We start from the raw sequence: 20,373 nt of genomic DNA, 5'->3' as shown, positions 1-20,373 counted from the left end.
TCGTTGGTTAGGCAGTGTCAGGGGGCGTCGTTCGGCACAGCTCCACGCACCTCGCCGACTCTGAAGCATCTCTCTCCTAACTTCTCCTTACTACAATTTACCGAAGTTGGTTTTAAAAAAAAAAACTATCTGGCTGTGTTTTCATCTGACCAATCAGGGTCTCAATGTTAACCTTAAGCTCCGCCTACAAAAATTCTGCCTATCCAATGAAAAACGTTATACTTTTCGTGGGGGGGGAATGTTTTTAAAGTTTGCAACGTAACAGAGACGCGAAAAAGTCTCACGCTAAAACTTGCAGCTGGTGTGGCCCTTTTAGTGTTATCGTAAGATCTATACTGTTCTTCTGGAGGGCTCTATCTTTTAACATGGGCTGGGGGGTGGTCCTGGTGGTTACTTTGCGTGGTGGGGCTATGTTTTTAACGTTTGCAACGTAACAGAGACGCGAAAAAGTCTCACGCAAAAACTAGCGGCTGGTGTGGCCCTTTTAGTGTTATCGTAAGACCTACACCGTTCTTCTGGTGGGCTCTAGCTTTTAACATGGGAACATGGGCTGGGGGGGGGGGTGGTCCTGGCGGTTAGTTTCCGTGGTGGGGCAATGTTTTTAACGTTTACAACGTAACAGAGACGTGAAAAAGTCTCACGCTAAAACTTGTGGCTGGGGTGGCCCTTTTAGTGTTATCGTAAGATCTATACTGTTCTTCTGGAGGGCTCTAGCTTTTAACATGGGCTGGGGGGTGGTCCTGGTGGTTAGCTGGAGACGTTGGTGTCCGTCCCTTATCGTCGGGCCTTCTAGCTTAACACGGTTCTGCTCTCGGCTTCCGTTCTCGTTTCTCCCCTCGGAACTGCGTCTGTCTCACGGTGGGAAGGTATGACATGCATTTAGGCATTCTTGTGTTAGTCTGTGGTATTCCATTTGCTCACTCGTTACTCGTATTACTTTGGTTAATTTAATGTCACGATTTATTCGGAGCTATGTGACATACTACTGGATTTGCTTATCATGTCAGGGTTTTCATGGAAGGTGTTTGATTTGCCTGACACCTTACAAGATTACCCGCTTTCTTCCTGCTGAGGTATCAACAGTAGCTGTAGTGGGAATCGGATAAAATGAAACTATTGCACTGTGTAGACCTGATCTCCAGCTGACTCTGTGTGGTGTTTAGCGGAGAATTGGAGACGATAGAGAGCAGTACCGATAATGAGGGGCAACTATGCTGAATCAGAAAGTTTGAGATCTACATTTCAGTTATTTGTTGTCTGCGATATGTTTTAGATATGTTCCTTTTAAAATTTGGTACATAAAAGAATACTAGGCAGCAGCGAGATCAGTGTGTTCGTTATTAAGTATGAGAGAGATGTAAAGTTGTCATAGGGCTATTTTCTTATGCAACAAGGTCCCCGTCCCGATACGGATTATCCGGATTGCTGATTATCCGTACTGAGTTCGATGACTTTTGAAAACAAATAAAAAAACGAAGCCTGAAGTATTCTGCTTTGATCAAAGCGAATACGTCGCTCACAACACAAATTTCTGGATGTGGAGACGTAGATGAAACCATCCGTAAGTGTTAAATAGCGAGAGTTGAGTGCTAAGTAAGGAGGATATAATGAACAAATTCAATTGTGTTCAATAGAGGAGACCGAAGACGATTAATAGGCATACTGAGGCACTTTTGTGTGTTGATCGGTTATTACAATCTCCACAGCGAAAAGCATTTGGCTATAATTATCGATGTTTTTGACTCTCCGAAAAGCGTGAATCGTCGTTAGGAGAAAAGCGAATCAAAAGCAGAAACAGATAAAAAAAGTTGAACAAACATTTCCCGAAAGTGAGCTCAAGCCCAGTCATACGAAATCCAGTGCGATTTAAGTATAATAGTGCAAATAAGTTGTCAGTTTTCGGCAGATATCGCATAACTAAGGCCGTGAGATTTCTTTATACATTATGTAAAAATCATGTACACTTTGAATTATCCGTGTTGATATATTATCCGCTTAGTTTCGGTCCTCTATCAACATGGCTAACTAGTGATTTTCTTTACTTGCACATTCTTCTGCAGAAGACCAACATTAAGAATTTATAATAAAAAACTTTCAAGATCTTCTGGTGACGACTTCTGGAAATGTTTCCGCAGTCTACACTCATCTGCTTCTTCACTTGGGCCTAGTTTACGCGGAGAGACTGAATTACGAGATGCTCGTTTGTTGCAACCAGCGTTGCGGAACAAGTTTCGAAAAAGGCGAAGCCTTGCTCACTTCAGTTTGTACATTGGGTGAGTTCCGTCTTGTCTGCTTGAAATCAGTGCAAACGAAAGAGGACAAACGTGTTTGAGTTCGTGACCGCTAAAGAGTAGATGTCAGCTCGGGTTCTCAGAAGCTAAATTTCTGTAAATTACTTCATAAGCTACTTGAATCATGTAAGGACGATTTACGGAACTTAAAAGAGTTAGAAAAGCTGAAAATCCTATACGAAAATATTTTTTTTCTTTTCCAATCGGTAAAATCAGAAACGTTATAGCAGCCATCTGTCTGTTCGCCTGTTAACATCGCTTTTTCTCAGGAACGGCTAGAGGTTTCGACTAGAAATTTTTGTGAAATACTACGGTCTACGGTCCACTGGCTGTGTAAAAAAATTAGTCTTCTAAGTCAATGAAGTTAAAAGATACCGCCATATCTATTATATATTTTGATACCCGCGAAGCCTCACATCAAAAACTATACATGAATCACCTATGCACATGTCGCGCCTAGTAATCTAGCGGTGTACTCGGTTCGGCAGCACATGTACTAAAACTGGAACTATACAGAGAAGGTTAGCATGGCCCCTGCGTAAGGATGACAAAAACAGTGGTAAAGCGTGCGGCAGGACTCCGAAAAATTTCGGGATAGAATCTCAGTCGGACGGATTTTGCATTCTTCGTTTAACCCTATTCTTCACCTCTCAACGACACCAAAAACAATATGTCGTTCAGATATTACGTCAAACTGAAGGTTCCTTTCCTTCGGCTGGATACCTTGGATGGGGCGGAAGCACGCGACTCGCCGAAGTGGAGTCGAATAGAAAGGCCTGCTGCCCCAGGCCTCTGAGGCACACGCAAGTATTATTACTATCTACATACTTAATTAAGTTTGCACGGAACCCACAGAGACTGACTCCACTCGCGTTTGTTCGTTTTTTTTTTGTCTCTTTTTTCATTCCTCTCTCCTCAAGATCGCGTTCCAAACACCATAATTGCCAAATTTGTTCCAGATGGTTGTGATGCCACCCATTTGTGAAGTTTCTTATCTTTGACTCACGGAGATGAAGTTCTTTGTTTCGTACATACTAAATTTTCTATTTTCGCCGTTAGCACCACATCGTACTCTTAACGTAGTTTCCCCATTAGCGGACCTGTCTTGTAGTGAAGTCATTCTCTCACGGACGGCTTCAAATCGGCCCAAGAGCGTCTACAGAAGTTTCCAAATGCCGACAAGGATCTTCATTAATTTATATGTCTTATTATTTCTTATTAAATATATTTTTGTCCTTAACTGTGTGTGAAATCTTATGGGACTTAACTTTTTTTTTTCTATGGGACTTAACTTCTGAGGCCATCAGTCCCCTCGAACTTACAACGACTTAAACCTAACGAACCTAAGGACGTCATACACATACATGCCCGATGCAGGATGTGACTTAATTGCTAAGGTCATCAGTCCCTAAGCTTACACACTACTTAACCTAAAGGTAAGGAATGAGGAGGTTCTACGCAGAATCGGAGAGGAAAGGAATATGTGGAAAACACTGATAAGGAGAAGGGACAGGATGATAGGACATCTGCTAAGACATGAGGGAATGACTTCTATGGTACTAGAGGGAGCTGTAGAGGGCAAAAACTGTAGAGGAAGACAGAGATTGGAATACGTCAAGCAAATAATTGAGGACGTAGGTTGCAAGTGCTACTCTGAGATGAAGAGGTTAGCACAGGAAAGGAATTCGTGGCGGGCCGCATCAAGCCAGTCAGTAGACTGATGACCAAAAAAAAAAAAAAAAAAAACCTAATTAGCCTAACGGCAAACACACCGAACCTCCGCCGGGACCAGCCGCACAGTGTCCTTAACTCCGCTATCGTCCATCGTTCCATGTTCATACCACGAAGAATTATCTGAAGTGTTGCACTGCATGGCACTTTGTTCTTGCAATGATTGATATTAACGTCCCACTTACGCATATCGTAATTGCCTGAAAAATTAACAATTTTTTGAGTTCCACGCTGCACGCCAACTAACGTAGAGATGCCCGTAAGTAGTAGTTTTGTGTCGAGAAAGTTGGAACGGCCCGAAACTCAACAGTTTCGCCAACGACTTTCGCCACTGCTTGCAGCGAAATTTAGTTGGGCAACCTGGTGTCTCCACGTAACCTAGCCTTACGGGCTGGTGTTGAAAGGGCGAGTGCGTGGGCCTCATACCGTGTGAGCGGCAGAGCGCGGTGCGCGTCTCGTAATCCGGCCCGGCACGGGAAGGAGTGGAGTAGGGTATCGCTCATTAAGGGTTGGGGGCTGGGGAGCCCGCACACGCGTAAGCCACGCGGCCGAGGCACGTGCTGCCAGCTGCGCCGGCCACGTGTCCTGCCGAGGCTGCACGTGCGGAGACATCCGCGGAGAACACGAGGGAAGGGAAGGGGACACAAGGGAAGAGTTGTCGCGCTGGGGGAGGCGCCGCAGCCGACAGCCAGGTGAAGCCCCGCAGGGGCCAGGCAGGCCGCCTCTGCCTCGCAATCAATACCCGGTCTGCCCGGCTGTCAGTTTGTGTTCAAGTAATCTGTCGGGGTACATAATAACAACAATAACAATATTTATAGACGTTTGTTGAGGTCTTTGTAGGATGGTCCGCACCACAAAGGGGCCTGCACCACATAAATTGAAAATGTAATAAAATGTCTTTGTTTTAACACCATGATGCGGCGAAAGGCTATTTACAATTTGTACAGAAACCAGATGGCAGTTATAAGAGTCGAGGGACATGAAAGGGAAGCAGTGGTTGGGAAGGGAGTAGGACAGGTTTGTAGACTCTCCTCGATGTTATTCAGTCTGTGTATTGAGCAAGCAGTAAAGGGAACAAAAGAAAAATTCCGAGTAGGTATTAAAATCCATGGAGAAGAACTAAAAACTTTGAGCTTCGCCGATGACATTGTAATTCTGTCAGAGACAGCAAACGACTTGGAAGAGCAGTTGACCGGAATGGACAGCGTCTTGAAAGGAGGATATAAGATGAACATCAACAAAAGCAAAACGAGGAAAATGGAATGTAGTCGAATTAAGTCGGATGATGCTGAGGGAATTACATTAGGATGGCTCAAATGGCTCTGAGCACTATGGGACTTAACATCTGAAGTCATCAGTCCCATAGAACATAGAACTACTTAAACCTAAGTAACCTAAGGACATCACACACATCGATGCCCAAGGCAGCATTCGAACCTGCGACCGTAGCGGTCTCGCGGTTCCAAACTGAAGCGCCTAGAACTGCACAGCCACTCCGGCCGGATTACATTAGGAAATGAGACAAAGTAATAAAGGAGTTTTGCTATTTGGTGAGCAAAATAACTGATGATGGTTGAAGTAGACAGGATATAAAATGTAGACTGGCAATGGCAAGGAAATCGTTTCTGAAGAAGAGAAATTTGTTAACATCGAGTATAGATTTAAGTGTGAGGAAGTCGTTTCTGAAAGTATTTGTATGGAGTGTAGCCATGTATGGAAGTGAAACAGGGACGATAAATAGTTTGGACAAGAAGAGAATAGAAGCTTTCGTAATGTGGTGCTACAGAAGAATGCTGAGGATTAGATGGGTAGATCACATGACTAATGAGGAGGTATTGAATAGAATTGGGGAGAAGAGGAGATTGTGGCACAACTTGACTAGAAGAAGGGGCCGGTTGGTAGGACATGTTCTGAGGCAACAAGGGATCAGTAATTTAGCATTGGAGGGGAGCGTGGAGGGTAAAAATCGTAGAGGGAGATCAAGAGATGAATACACTAAGCAGGTTCAGAAGGATGTAGGTTGCAGTAAGTACTGGAAGATGAAGAAGCTTGGACAGGATAGGGTAGCATGGAGAGCTGCATCAAACCAGCCTCAGGACTGAAGACCACAACAACAACAACAACAACAACATGGGAGCGCTCTTATAATAGTAAAAGACGTAGGCGGAATTACGTTGTGTGGGCGTATTAGGCTGAATTTGTCAGTGGACAGCTGATGAGTGACGACCCACCTGTCAAAACTTCGCCCTCCCTGCCTCCTAACTCCCAGTGGTGTCCGGTCAAATGCGTGACATTTTACTTGGAAAACCGTTACTTCTAAAATGACGTAATTTTTAAGAACATTTCTCGAGGAGAATATGAGCTGTCACGATAAAATATTTTAAAACTGAATTAAAACCAGTCTTGACAGCAATAAAATATTTAATGCCAATGGTAATAGGTTTCGATCAAAATGTGACGATCTTCAGACCATATTCAGCAGTTGACATTCGTGGACCCACGATACCTGCTCCATTCACCAACACCGTCTTCCATCATGCTGAGTATGGTCTGGACGTGGTCACATTTTGAACGAAATCGGTTACCATTGCCAATAAATATTTTATTGCAGTCAATAGTGTTTTTCATTCAGTTTTAAAATAACCATTAAAGGAATTTTGGGAATGTGAATTGAGTTCGATTTCGAGGAAATTTTGCCCTCTCCCATTTCATCAAAACTTGGACTATAATTCTTTTTTTCCTGTCCTTTGTGTCACATATCTGGATTGTGCACCTATTGCAGCTGTGGACAACCAGTTTCGAATAACTTTATTCATTAACGAGACACGCGGGGAATTAAATATAAGTAAAATTTTCTTGATTGCTGCGTACCTCGTGTTATCTGTCGTTCCCCTAACAAATATGGTGATTATACTCGGGATATATTGTTTTTAAAATTGAAATACAATTTTTACATGGGCATGAATCTTCACTACCGGTATCCGTTCTTTTTTTAAAGAAACATAACCACTTGATTGTGGTTACGACGTGAGAATATAGTTGTTCATAGTGATCAATAAATCGTGTACCTCAGTGATTACTGTTTTTATATTTTTTTTATTAAATCATGTATTGTGAAATAAAATTGTATATAATTAGATAACAAAGTTGAAATTCTGATGCGTTATAGACCATTAAACCGAAAATTGCTGTAAAATTCTTTCTATCGGCTTAGTTATCACAAAATTTTCCATGGTAGGAGCCGCACGATGGGTTCGGCCTAGGTGACCTATAGACACTAAACACGGCCTTGAACTATTGTTCTGTTTCTCCATCAACTCCTCTGCCGTCCAGTGTAATTATATTGGCGGTGTTTGTATAAGTATTTTTATATCCACGACAATGTATTGCTTTTCGAGAGAACTGTCATTCTGTTGATGAAGAAAAGCGTTTGAAATGTATTATTCATTTAGTTTGTTCTAGACTCAATCACAAAAAACGCTTTCCATCATCGTCGGTTCCTGCTGTCCAATGTCCACGTTCACAAATTATAAATAAGTCATACACAGCATGTGGAGCGTCCAAGACATGCGTTCAAAGACGTAGCCAGTACATTGTCAAATGGGAGAGGAAGTGATTTGTTAATTAGGACCTTAACATGACACGTTTTTTTTTTATTTCCTCTGAAAATTTCCTTAAAAAATGATAAACCATTTTGTTCGATAATGACCCCGGAGTTTTCATCAACCTCAAATAACGTCACGTTACTTAGAAGTGCTGTATTTTAGCAAACCATAGGCATGTTGTTATAAATTTATCCATAATTAGAAACTATCACAACACAGCACAAAAACCATAAACGGCAGCACTAGCAATAAATTCAGTTGCAAGTAAGAGCTAAACTGATAACAAAACAATAAATGACCTGAAATAAGCCCAACAATGTGCAGTAATGGTCTTGGGTAAACTTGGGATGGGTGATACCGGCTAGTACGATCGATATATAGATAACTTAAATCCATCGTTGGCCCTGTTGACTCTTAATAGCGCATATCCCGTTTTCATCGTATGATGGTAAATCAAATATTTTCAAATTTCATTGCACGGCAAATAGGTCCTGTGTACTTTCATTTAGGTGGAGGGATCCGACCCACTGGACAACCCCCACCCCTTCCCCGCCCCTTTGGCTACGTCGTTGACGCGTTGTCATCTCTGCATGTCGATCTCCAGCAGTCTCAGTAGATCGCCAAAGGTCCTTACACTTCGTATCTCGCCCAGCTACAACATGGGTGCCACCAAGTGTCCCTAGAAAGCAAAAGAAAATAGTTTCCGATTCTGCGCTAACATGAAACTATAACATATACCCTTTATTTGTGATGAAGGAGAAAGCGAACTGTTTGAAGATTACTGCAAAAGTGTTGGCAGTTCTTCTGTGATCCGTTAATTGACAGAATTAGCAGAATATTGATTAATTTTTGTTTTATTTATGTATAACTTATAAATTCCATTATCGTACAGAACTCCGTCATGAGATGCATGAAAAACCAGTAAAATCTTTACTTTTAATTCATGAAAATCAATAGTTGTAAACGACATAGACACCTCCTGAATAAAGTTTATATGACATAGATCGGTCCTAATGTTTTGCCAAACTGCAACATGGCGGACAATGTGGTCGCCAGGAATCTGAAGGTGCAGTGTAGTTCTGAACTCAGAGTTCTACACCCAGGTAATATAGAGGTCACAGGGTGCCGTAATAAACATGAGAACTAACAATCCTCTATTCTCTGGTTTACTATTGTAGTGAGACAGCTACGGAGAGCTTTTGTAATCTTTTATTTCCTTTTTCTTTATTTTATTTTAAATATGTGTAATTATTAGTATCACAGAGTATAATATTCCTGCTCAAAAGAAGAATTTAATGTTTTTCAAGCTGGTAATATTAAACTCTTTGTTATTGAACTAGTGTGTGTAGTGTTTCTGTTTGTATTTCTGTGAAGTACAATACTCCGTGATGCGTCGACGACCCCCACAACGTACGTAATTTCGTACACGTAGACAAGTTACTCTCGTGGTGGAGAAGCAGCTGCCGACCGCGACGGCTGCTTGTAAAATTCTTTGACAACCAACATACTATATTACGGACGTTACTAAACTCCACATTAACATTACATATCGCTTGTGATTTTCAAAAAACACAAATTATACAATATGGCGGCTAACAATGACTGTTTCATTGCACACACTTCCTACACGTCCTCTCGTTATCCTGCCTCGTAACAAAGTCCTCTCACATTCCGATTTTCTTATTTTCCTTCGGTCGCCATGGAGCAACGGTAAGTCGCGGAGTAACTATCTCGCTCGCCGGCCGGGGTGGTCGAGCGGTTCTAGGCGCTACAGTCTGGAACCGCGCGACCGCTACGGTCGCAGGTTCGAATCCTGCCTCGGGCATGGATGTGTGTGATGTCCTTAGGTTAGTTAGGTTTAAGTAGTTCTAAGTTCTAAGGGACTGATGACCTCAGAAGTTAAGTCCCATAGAGCCATTTGTACCATCTCGCTCGCGCAGGCGAAGCGCACCACCTCGCGATATATGATGATGATGATGATGATGATGACGAGTACTAGGCAAAGTCCTGGTGTAGGTGGCTTGCCCTTGTCATTCCCCAACCGTAATGGGGATGAATGATGATGATGAAGGCGACACAACACCCAGTCATGTCGAGGCAGGAAGAATCCCTGACCCGCCGGGAACCGAACCCGGGACCCCGTGCGCGGGAAGCGAGAACGCTACCGCAACACGAAGTGCTCCGGACCACCTCGCGATATATATTAACCTTAAGCAAATAACAACAGGAAGGTCGTTGAATCGTTACCAGCAGCTAATGCAGGCCAAGGGATACCATATGGCTCCACGTGAGAGCGAAATCTTGCTTACAACGCTTCGCGAATCCACCCTGCACCAGCTAATTGCAACCATACCCACTCCAGGCTGGACTATGTTTACCAAACACCATTGACAATAGGCGATTGGCAGGGCTATGCCCCCCCCCCCCCCCCTAGATTTCGGACCTCCCCATCTGGGCAAAGCCTCACTTTTTCTAACAATTAGTTATTGCAGAGAAGCTGGGTGATGTCGGTCGATCTCGCTGTGCGCTGCAGGACGGGCTGGTCTCGAATGATTACTCTCTGCTCCACGACTGCTACTGGGATGCGTAGTCGATGGATCGGGATGTGTCTCGTGGTGGACCAGGTGGTTACGTGCTCGCATCGGGATCAGGAACGGAATGTGGTGGACATGAAACAGAATGACTAGTCTGAGCCTTCTGACCCCTTACCCTGCTTTTCTTCTCGGCCCTGACATTGTTAGTAGATTGGCATGCTAACATGTTTCTGGACTGGCATGATAGATTCGGATCGAGGTTTTCTTTGTTCACTTTTCACCATTCTTTCACATTTCCAACACTTCTGTTAAATGTCACTGGTTTTATTCAATTACGCCGTGGATCAGTCTCAACACGATGTTAATTCTCATAATGTTCCTAATTATGGTGGATTGGTTGTACCCTATCAACAGTCACAGGTTGTCTGTGGGCACTCACAATTACATTGCACTTGTATTTCGATAACTTCATACGTAATTTAATCAGACATATATTCCCTTATTTACAATGTCATTATAATTTGCTTGCTTCGCTGAAAGTCCAATTTTCTCAAGTAATACAGACATTTAACCGCTAATACATGGTAATTTCTCGCTAGCATCTAACATAGCCCAGCCACCGTTAGTTTACCTTTTACATGACACTGAAAATTTGGTTATATAGCAAAGGCCCACCTAATTATAGTAAAGCCAACCACAAGATGACATGCACACCCCTGATCTCTGTTGTCCAGTATCCCCAGAAAAATTATTCTGCCTTAGCATGCTTCTCAGACAAGTGCGTGAAGTTCAGTGTCCAGAGCTACTTAGACTCATTGCCGGCAAAATATTGGCTTGCAGTAAGTACTGACACTATCACTCATGAAGTACATTACTCTTTATACTTAATCAAGAACATGAACACATGCAAAATTAAAATAAATTCTTTAAATAAATACAAAAAAGGTTCAAATGGCTCTGAGCACTATGGGACTTAACATCTGTGGTCATCAGTCCCCTACAACTTAGAACTACTTAAACCTAACTAACCTAAGGACATCACACACATCCATGCCCGAGCCAGGATTCGAACCTGCGACCGTAGCGGTCACGCGGTTCCAGACTGAAGCGCCTAGAGCCGCACGGCCACACCAGCCGGCAATAAACACAAAAGTTATTCACATATACATAACAGTATATAATCAGCATCAGCTCTCCTGTGGTTCTGCTGAAAACAAACATCAATACACTTACTTATCTAACTAAACCTATTTACACCAAAAAACTCATTGAAATAAAATCTCCTTAATATACGCAATATTTAATAGAAACAGGACTAATTCTTATTTTCACTTCGCATAGTACTTTTTAATATCATGATGAGGAAAGAGTTCCTTCACCTTTCCCGTCACTGGGTAGGCCAATAGATGTGCCGCAGGATGTGGAATCATTATTTCAAACCGTCCAACAAATAACAATTGCCATTTCTTGTTCCTCTTCTTAAATAAAGATGCCTGTGGATGAGGGCGCAACAATACTCTACCCCCTACAGCAAAAGTTTGTACTTCTTTAACTTATTGTCATATTTTACCTTTCTCTTTCTGGCATTTTCGGCCATGTTCACTAAAGCCAACTTAATCTTTCCTTCCCAAGTGGGCTTATAATGTGGCACCTTTGGTAGACCGTTCTCCCATTCATTCCTTTCTTCATTTTGCAGCATCAAGTCATCTGGTTTAGGTACAATTAACAGCTGAAACTTCCCCTTTGAACAATTCTGCAAGACTGTGCTTAACCTGACACACAATATTTTGTTAGCGCAACGCAATCTGACTTTCAAAATTCCCTACAAAATAATGGCCCTGACTAACATTAAACTATACCTTTCACAAATCACTTACCTCACAAAAATCTTCGCTGCTCAAGCTACTGCAATACAGCGAGCGCCACTACTGCCAGCTAAATAAAAGATTCAAACTACTGAAGGCGCTAACTACTGATAGGGATAGTTAGCAAATGAAAGATATTAATAGAGAACAAACAATGTATTTACCTTAATATCATCATATATAAATATATCAGTTCATGAAAAATTACAAAACTCCGCCATCTCTCTCCCCACATCCACCACTGCTGGCGGCTCACCTCCAACTGCGCAACGCTACGCGCTGTTCGCATCCAGCTGCCGCTGCCCAACACTACAATGGCAGACAACAATGCAAACTAGCGACAGACTGCACACAGCACAGCCAGTGATTTTCATATTGAGCGCTACGTAACGTTGCCAATAAGAAAACATAAACAGCCTACTTACATAGAGAAAACATAAACAGCCTACTTACATAGCCCCCATGCTCCCCACAAAAATTTTTACAAATGGTGTTGGGCACTGGCCAATACAGATTTGACAAAAATTTTTCACAATTACAGTAACAAAGATATAAAATGCACACACTTATTAATATTATGTTGGTCAAAAGATCAAAATTTCTCACAGTCCATAAAGACAGTCCACATTGTTCATCACAGGAGAATAGCAGTGTTTGTCTCAAAGTCTGAGCAGTAAAAGAAAATGCACACGGAAGTAGTGGATTTCCATGCAGTCTTGAAGAAGTAGTGTTGTCCTTCCAATGGAAAGACAGTGCTGACTCTCGACATGCTGACAGGTAATGGGCCACAACAGAGCAAACCCACAGCAGAGTCATTCGAAGTTTGGAAGAATATTGGTAGGTAGGTCATCACAGAGCAGACCCACTGGAGTCCTGGTAGAGATTGTGGTATTGGTGGGCCACCAGAGGTGCAGACCCACTGCAGTCCTTGTAGAAATAATGGCGTTGGTGGGTCATCAAAGATGTAGACCTACTGTTGTCCTTGTAGAGATAATGGTATTGGTGGGCCACCAGAGGTGCAGACCCACTGCAGTCCTTGTAGAGATATTGGTATTGATGGATCATCAAAGATGTAGACCCACTGTAGTCCTTGAAGAGATGGCCAGCAGCCATCTGTTGCGATTGTGCAGGTGCACATTCACCATCGAAGAGTCTTGCGGAGAATATAGCAAGTCCATAAACCACCACTTGTGCACTCACAACGTTTTTGGAATTGTCCTTAGAACGAGCAATGCTGTTATCCAGTCCCTTGCTGAATTAGTAACACACGTGCAGACACTAACAGTCCCTACTTCTCACATATTGTCCATATACTATGACCAACAGAAACGTGTGCAGTGAAATGTAACTTAATTTGAAGAACTGGTAACAATTACAATTTGGTAACATAAAAATACAATTACAAAGACACAGAAAACATCATTAAAAACATAATAATACAGATAACATTTGTAGTACAGGCTTTACAAAAGAATAGAAATAAACATATACATCAGTGGAATTATGACATGAGTACATACATAATTTTTGAAACATCAACTTCACACATGAGCATTAAACAGAATAAATAACGTGTAAGCATATTTATAAGGTAAATAACATATTATTAATGCCAATTGTATTTGAGGATAAAAGTATTCCTCATCATAGTGAATGTAGCTTAATATTAAAAGAAAAAAAATTCTATGAAACTACACAGAGACAGGAAGAAAACAAATACACAAGGGTACACACACACATAGTGGGATAACACCAATAGGAAAGGACAGGGGTCGTTTTCAGTGTAACATGTGGTACTGCAGTCCAACCCAAAACTTCATATATCTTTCCTCTTATTTCATCCTTTGTTTCCACCAAAAAAATCCTATCCAAGCATGCTTTCTGTATTTATTTCACATATTTCTTACCTCATTATTTATTTCCAAGAAAATCCTACCTATACCTGCTTTCTGTACGGTTTTCGTATAGATTCTCAATGCATTTCTTCCAATTCATCGCAACTCATTCTCTTCTATAGACTACCCCCTCTTAAGCTAACTTAAATCTACTGAGCTCAGATGCTAAACTAAGGGACGAGGCAATGCAGCAGCACAAAACAATTAATACAAACAGCAATGAAAAGAATGCAAAATGGCAAAGCCAGCAGCAGTAAATCTAATTTACAGATAAAATGCAAATTACAACTAATATGAGCCAATGTGCAGCAACATGAAAAATCAATGAGTAGTAAAATTGGCTTAGCAGAGTAATGTAATGTGAAATTTAGTAGCACTATGCCTGGCAAACAGCAACAGCAAATGCAATAACTTATATCTAAACATGACATAGCTCAAGCAAAAAAAATATTACAGTAAAAACAACAATGCAGATAAGGGAAATGTATAATCACATCTTAATGTCTATGTAATTAAAGTGGTGCACCACAACAACTGATTGTAAAAAGAAATATTACCATGTACTTGAAAAGAAAATTATGTGTTACTGTTACTAGTTCCTTCTTATTGTTCTTTCCTTTCCAAGTGCTCCTTTTTTAAAGAATGTGGATCATAAAATAATTATTTAATAGATCTGTTGACAGAAAGTGTTCACATTAGCAAATGCATTTCATTTTATAAAAGCAATGCTGCAACACAGCTGGAAACCAGATATCAAATGAAATAAGCAATTACGCAAACCAAAGCATAAAAACATCATTCAATAGCTATGTGGCATTTCGTAAGTCAGTAGCTCTCAATTCTCGTAGAAAGACACTTGTCATTATCAGGTTTGCAGATGTAAGAATATTTCCCATCAATTCATAAGCATTTCAGTAATTAGCACAAAGTGCGAGTAATCATATGTTTTCAAGTAACGAGGGTGTCGCATTAGCGATGAAAGGCACACCCTAATGGCTTGTTCTCCAGGTGTTTGACACAGCTGTGTGCCCACAACGCATTACAAAAATCATATGTGGTTAATGGCGTCCCCTTTTTTTTTTTACCTGTGCCGCTGAAAAGGGCTCGCAATAATGGCTTTTTCTCCAGGCGTCTGACACAGCTGGGTGCCCGCGACGCATTACGTGCAGGTGGTCACTTAACTTTCGTACGGAAATATTTACGACAGCACTACCGTGGTAGTCTCATATAAAAATATTTCACAGGTCAAGAATTAGCGTTGCAAATCTGTAGAAACAAAACCCTATAAATATAACAGTGTCCAAAAAATTTTCACCAGCGTTGTGATACATTCACTCATTTCATAACTCTTAAAGTACGATTCTTGGTTTCCAACATCCTTTTTCACAAGTCAAGAGTCCCTACCCACTATTCATTACTCATTACCTTATTACACATATACGTATCCATCGACACTCGTCAATATTTCGTCATTATAAATATGAAGCATAATCAAATAACTCATATAGCCTCAGCCTATTAATCGTAAACATACCTCAGCAGCATAATACACATCGTCGTCGTAAAAATAACATCATAACACCTCAGTCAAATCTCAAAATCGTCGTAGCTTCCTCCAATAATTAAAAAAATTCTCTGCTCATGTCAAAAGTGTCATCTGCCTCAAACGTACTTTAAAAATCATAATCCCTTTACCAAATACATCATTCAAAGCTCTCATAGTATCACAATGGTTCCGAAAAAATATGAACAGTTTACAAAGTACAGACAAAATACAATTTCGTAAGTGTGAAGTTATCCAACGGTGTAATTATGTAAACACCTGTCACTGATGTAGTAAAAAAAAGTTTCTTTCTCTGTTAAATGATCAGATAGCTGTGTAATTTGTGTGTTAGAGAAATATGGTACCGATGTGTAGAGTTGTATAAGCAAATACCATATTAGCTAGGGTTCCTTGTGGTTGCCACACACATGGTACACAAAGTAAGCATGTACCCCCCTGAGGATTAATGTAATTATACCCCCAGGTGTTACAAATTACAGCAATGGAATGAAATATATCACGGAAAACTTTCTTTGTAATTCAAAAATCTTTAAAAATAAATGTTTTAAGTATAAGATTAATCACTCAAATGCGTGTCCTGTAGCGCTAAATGCGCGTCTTGCTGTAAGATAATTCTGTGGAACTGTCGTAGTTATTTTCCTCCAAAAGCTAAGTTCTGCAGAAGCCAATGTACTTACCTCATGATAAACAAAAGTGAAATGCTTTGCGTAGAGATATCTTAGTTATTATGCTTATTGTTGTGATGAAGAAATTACTGTGCTGTAACGTATTGTTGTGCTACGGAAAAGGCTGTCTCATTGTAGCTATACCACAAAAGTTACTATTAATACATGTTTTACTTTCCAGAAGAATTCAGAAAAACTGTGCAGATATAAAACAGATACACTGCAAAAGCAACAAGGTAAATTGTGTCACACATTAGTAGCGTCGTGATAAAATCGTGTAGCTGTCACATAAACTAACCACTGTGCCATCTGGTATCTCACTGAAAGTACTTTAAATCCAGAATATATTTTCAAGTAAACCAAAATGTTGCATTAAAATCTCATTAGCAGTACTGGTAAATGTTTTAAGTATGTAAGCCTTATAGTCGTTCCATAATCGTGCAACTAACAAGCAAGAATGTACACACACAATAACACTGTGACGTCTGTTCACTATAACAATGCATTCGTCATTTCTGTTTAAATAAGTTCTCTTGGTTCTTGATTGGATATTTAACTTCAAACATTGTTGTATGTTAACAGATTCTAAGTCTGACAATGCATATTAGTAATGTGAAGCGAAAAATTTTATGGCAAAGACTAAGTTAAACAGCAGATTATCATTCAATAAACGGTTTTACATGTGAAATGTGGTGTAAACCTTTACTCTTCATAGTACTCAGAGTTTGAACTTGAATGCAATTGTCATGCGGTATATGTCGGCAAAGAATACTGGAATTTTTCTCAAGGTTAGCGTCTATGTTATTTTTCTCTGAGCCAGCCGGCGCACGTGGGTGCCTGCGGCGCGAGTCATTGTCTGTCTCTTTGTTGGCGCGCGTTGTTATTGGGATTAGGAGACCTAACTTCTACAAATTCGCCTTGCCGAGAGGGCCCAGCTCTGTTAGAATCCCGCCAGTTCTGATGAAATTCACGTCTGTCGTTTTGTCGGTAGTTTACATAGTTTCTTGTTTGTCGGTCATGTGGTGGAGAATTTCTCCCTGAATCGTAACTCTGCGCCGAACTGTTGCGTCTGAAGTTATTCTGCCTCCCTTGATAATGCTTGTTTTGGTTCCCATATTGTCTGTTTCTCTGATTGTCTCTGTGATAGTCATTACTACGGAAATGCGATCTTTCTCTGTAACTATTATTACTCTGCCAACGGTTGTCGTACGGGTGGTGTCTATTTTGGTCACGATTTGCGTTGTAAGAATAGACCAGTCGTGTCCGGTTATTGTTTCTGTCGTCACGGAATTGCGACTGATGTGACCTGTAAGTGTTGTGTCCTTGTTTTCGCGTTCCGCGATTGTCAGTGTCACTTTCCAGTTCTTGTAACAGTCCCTGAAAAGCTTCAATGTCGTCTTTGCAACGTCCTGCCAAAATAATATGTCGTAAATGTTCAGGTAATTTGATTAAGCAAATGCGGATGAGTTCTGAGGGGCTGTATGGGTTTGTCAGGTACTGATTCTTGTGCAACATCTCTTCAAAATATTTCACAAGACTGGAGAATTTAGATTGTTCGAAATGTTTCATCATTATGATGGCATGTTTTACGCGGTCTTGTGTGGCTTGAGACCAATATGCTGAGAGGAAGGCATGGTAAAACTCTCCTTCACTGTGGCAATCGTGAATTACCGATCGCATTCTTACAGCTGGTTCATTCTCCAAGTAGCCACACATAAATTCTAATCTGTGCTCCAATGACCAGGTGGGAGGAAAACAATGAGAGAATTGATGGAGCCATGCTTGTGGATGAATGTCGTTGCCAGAATTCTTAAATGTTTTGAATTTACGTGTAGTAATGAACAGCTTATAGTCAAAATCATCATGTCGGCAAGTCGCATGTCGGTCATTGTTACGTCGTTTCGGCGGTTCCATCTCAAAATTCGGCGTACCTTGCCAACTTCTTTCACAATTTCCGAAGTGCCCTGTGTTGTTATTTTGTGTCTGTTCCGTATTTCTATGTCCCTCTTCCCTTATTGGGGCGCGAGTGTCCTCTGAAATACGTAATTCTTGTATTAACTGTGTCAGCTGATCTTGTACTTCCCGGATTTCTCTTTGGTGTTGCGTATTAATCTGATTCTGATTTTGTTTGAATTTCCTAATTTGTTCGCACTCTTCAGTGTCAGTGAAGGCTACAGGTCTTGTGTCATTCAGATCATCATCTACCTTTGTAGATAAGTTAATGACCTGATCCGAAAGTTCGGCTACTTTCTCCGATAGTGAACACATTTCCTCATTGTGTTTTTCTGAACCAAGTTTCAGAATGTCCATTTGTGTTGAAATCGAATCTACTGTGTCCTTTAAGTTTTCCTGAGTTATTGCAAGTTGCGTAACCGAATCGGTAGATGCAACTGAGTCAATTTTAGCTTGCAAGGTGTTGTGATTTTCATGAAAAATAGTTTGCAGTTCTTTTATGGCTGCTTCATGATTCTGTAATGCATTTTCATGCCGCGAAAAAATAGGTTGGAAATGCTCACAAATTTGTGATTTTACGTCATTACAGACTTTTTGACATTTCGATTCAATGTTATGTAACTCACTAGTTAAATCTTCACGTGTTTGTTCAAGTATGGTGTCTAACTTTTGAAGATTTTGTTCCATTGTGTCTAACTTTTTGAGATTTTGTTCCACTGTGTCTAACTGTTGCTGTGTTTGTCTCTGGTGTTGTTCCATTGTGTCTAACTTTTCAAGCTTTTGCTGTGTTTGTCTCTGATTTTGTTCAAGTGTTGTGTCTAACTTTTGTAGCTTTTGTCCCATTTGTTGCATTAACTGTAATAACAATGCACTGGTGTCTGAAACATGTTCCTCAGTGCTTTTCGGCAGTGAATTTGCACCGGCAACATTCACATTTTGACAAGCGGAAAACGTGTCTTGACTCATTTGAGAAAACGGTGAGGACGCAAAACCTGAATCTACAGTGTTTGCAAAATTGTGTCCTATCATTTCGGATTCCTGAGGCGAGCTGTTGCCGACCGATCGATCGATAATGCTTCCCTCTTCACTAATTGTTTCACTGTCCACGCCATTGTTTGCCGCCCGCTCCATTTCCCTATGCACAATTATCAAATTACTACTTTGAACATCAGTTAATTCATTACTCGGTGGCGCTAACACACTGCTTTCATTTTCACTGTCATTTCTCAGTTTACTTTGGAGCCTAGTATTACGTTTTTCACACGCCATAATTGTCACAGTATTTCACACGACAACACAGAAAAACACAATTTGAAGAGCAAAAATAAGAGAACACATTAACATAGCACTGAAAATAATATTTAGTTAATTGCAAGCGCAGCTGCGAAAAACTTGCTGCAAATCTACATGCATGCCACAACTGTTTTACTGTACAACAATGAAAAACTACAACTACAAAGGAGATTCTCTCTACAGTTACGCGCTAGCAATAAACAAAATCTACACTAATTACACAAACTACAAGAAAAAATCAGAAGATTCCAGTGAAGTATCCTAGGCTAAGGGTCGACATATGAAACTTCCCCTTTGAACAATTCTGCAAGACTGTGCTTAACCTGACACACAATATTTTGTTAGCGCAACGCAATCTGACTTTCAAAATTCCCTACAAAATAATGGCCCTGACTAACATTAAACTATACCTTTCACAAATCACTTACCTCACAAAAATCTTCGCTGCTCAAGCTACTGCAATACAGCGAGCGCCACTACTGCCAGCTAAATAAAAGATTCAAACTACTGAAGGCGCTAACTACTGATAGGGATAGTTAGCAAATGAAAGATATTAATAGAGAACAAACAATGTATTTACCTTAATATCATCATATATAAATATATCAGTTCATGAAAAATTACAAAACTCCGCCATCTCTCTCCCCACATCCACCACTGCTGGCGGCTCACCTCCAACTGCGCAACGCTACGCGCTGTTCGCATCCAGCTGCCGCTGCCCAACACTACAATGGCAGACAACAATGCAAACTAGCGACAGACTGCACACAGCACAGCCAGTGATTTTCATATTGAGCGCTACGTAACGTTGCCAATAAGAAAACATAAACAGCCTACTTACATAGAGAAAACATAAACAGCCTACTTACACAGCGGACTGCAATGTGAGCTGACCAATGGTTCTATCACGTCCCAGTTTATCATCCTGCGCATTTCTTCATTTACCGATTTCTTCAATCTCCACGGAATGGGTTCGA

General features: G+C 40.8%; 1 non-coding gene across 1 annotated transcript; it reads left to right on the top strand.

Moving 5' to 3' along the window:
- The first annotated feature begins 2,763 nt into the window (after positions 1-2,763).
- On the top strand, positions 2,764-2,870 carry LOC124608716. Its single transcript, XR_006979315.1, has one exon. It is a non-coding gene; the product is annotated as a U6 spliceosomal RNA (small nuclear RNA).
- Positions 2,871-20,373: the final 17,503 nt, after the last annotated feature.

Source organism: Schistocerca americana, chromosome 3 (genome assembly GCF_021461395.2).
Source record: "Schistocerca americana isolate TAMUIC-IGC-003095 chromosome 3, iqSchAmer2.1, whole genome shotgun sequence".
Lineage (NCBI taxonomy): Eukaryota > Metazoa > Arthropoda > Insecta > Orthoptera > Acrididae > Schistocerca > Schistocerca americana.
Note: the sequence above shows the minus strand (reverse complement) of the source record. Positions and strands in the feature narration are given on the sequence as shown.